Source organism: Lottia gigantea (assembly GCF_000327385.1).
Source record: "Lottia gigantea unplaced genomic scaffold LOTGIsca_144, whole genome shotgun sequence".
NCBI lineage: Eukaryota > Metazoa > Mollusca > Gastropoda > Lottiidae > Lottia > Lottia gigantea.
The window spans coordinates 102,170-104,481 of NW_008707688.1; positions in this window are offsets into that span (position 1 = coordinate 102,170).

A 2,312-nucleotide genomic window follows, 5' to 3' on the forward strand; every position below is an offset into this window, starting at 1 on the left:
TCTACCGAGAAGCTACAATCGCAATAGCTTGAATTTAACAAGTATACAAACCAACTATATTGGCACCAGGCATTGAGACGGCTATTTCACCAGTTTTACAATTCAATTAATAGTGATAATACATATTGGAAAATGAAATTATTTCTTTTGTAACACGTTAGACATCTTGTCTGCAACACTCCTAAAGACTATTCAAACTCGTAGTCAAGAATTCCAACATGGACACTGCTAAAAGATCTTTATAACATGTGAAGAAGGATTCATGTGGCTTTCTATGTCTATCTAAGATAAAAGATATTAAAAGTTAAAATATTGTTATGTATTTTGTATTTATGTCAATCTATAATTAGTTATCAGAGCGTTCAGGTTACATTAACTCTACAAATAATTCACCAGCTGTTTCATTTTCAACACATCCATTTGATTTAAAGACGTCAATTCGCCTGGTTTTCTAACTGGCGTGGGTTCTTCAAGGTGCACAAAATTTTTATTTCACTATTCTCCATCTCCTTTTTCTACCATTCTTATTTAGTGTGTAATATTGAGTAAGAATGACAGGTGTAGTGCCGAACGGTACGTACTACTCTAAACACCTGATACCACTTTTCATTATGATATACACCCACCTTAATTTGGCTAAATTTTGGGTATTTTTAGGGTATCGTTTGCGATTCCAATCGTTAGTCCTTTTTTCTTTATTCTGACTTACAATAATAAATGGGATCAAAATTCATAGAAATTGATTTTTTATCGATGTATATCATGTGATTTCTGTCAACTGAATCAGGGTGGCATTGAAAGATCCTGATTTCTTGAAAGTATCGTCGAACGTGATAGTCATATTGGTTCTAGAATATTACATTTAAGAATGTGAACACCAATTTAATTAATGAACTATCAAAGTTGCGAGCATTTTTTTCTATAGACACCCTGCTCGTATAGAACGATAACATTTAAATTTCAGCAAGTCCAACTATCGCCAATATTTCCCTAATTTCCCAAAGATCAACGCCTGTGTGGCAGTTGTGTTCGACAAGGAGAAAAAGACTATGAATAAATTTTATCGTGTTAAGTCGTTTTGTCAGATTTTTGAAAGACGAGAACGACAGCAAACATGGAAATATTGCCAATACATTATGCCTCTAGTCATCTGACCATTAGGATTTCTTTTATATATTCGGCACCTCCTGGCAGAATGCCTGCGCTTTCTGCGAAAAATTCTCCCACTATTTGAAAATGAGTCAGAAATTTTCATCAGCATTTGTACTTTAACTTCCAGATTAAAGATCCACCTACACAAAACTCCTCAAGAATTATACTAAACCATTAATTATGTAATAAAGAACATGATTTAGCAAGTACACACCTGTTTCTTACATGGCTAACTTCATTTGAGATTAATTTTTTATATATAATCGATACTGAACTTATACTCTTTCATTCATTATTTCTTAAAAGAAAGTTTCTACCTTAACAAGACAGTGTATATTCATCAGTTACCAGGTGTCATGAAAGAATAGAATCTGTATATAAGACGATATATCCATTAAACTAAATAATTATTAAAACACGTTTAATGAATTATAACTTAGTTTTATGGATTATTGGATTATAAAGGGAATCTGTTGTATAGTTATGACACCAGATAAGTCCACTGATGAACAAAGACTCATTTTGGCCAAATTAAAAATTTAATTTTTTGGTCATCCTAAGAGGTAGAATACCTTATACTTTTCCTGACTGATATACTTCAATAAAATTTACCATGATAATTCGGATTGTGCAAATACCACATGTATTATCATCAAATATAAGTAATAGTTTATTAACATGTGGACTTGCATTTCTATGGGAGCATTTTTTAATTATTTTTGTCCTCAGGAATCTTGCATAAAGGTATTTCTGGTTATTCATGTAAAACAACCAAACCCGATATCCTGAAACAATAGTTTAATAAAAGGTACCGATTTTGGGAATTCACAGTTTTGGTAGACAGCTGCTTGCTAAAGCCAATGAAATTCGGTTAATCTGGTGGATTTTACAGTTGTAGCCAAGGTATCGTAACTCAAGATAACCTTTGGATAAACATTAGAGCTCTTCAGTACTAAATAGGAAACTCGTAATATTTCCTCTATTTTATGGGCCAGTGTATCACTAGGATTTCCATCACTATTGGCCTCTAATACGAATTTATGACTTTAATAGTACTTGTTCGTGTAAGCTTGATTTATAACCTACTTATAGTCATTACAACTTACTAATTCGATTATCTTTCTAAACAGTTTATTTGACGTGGAAAAACTCCCAAAGGT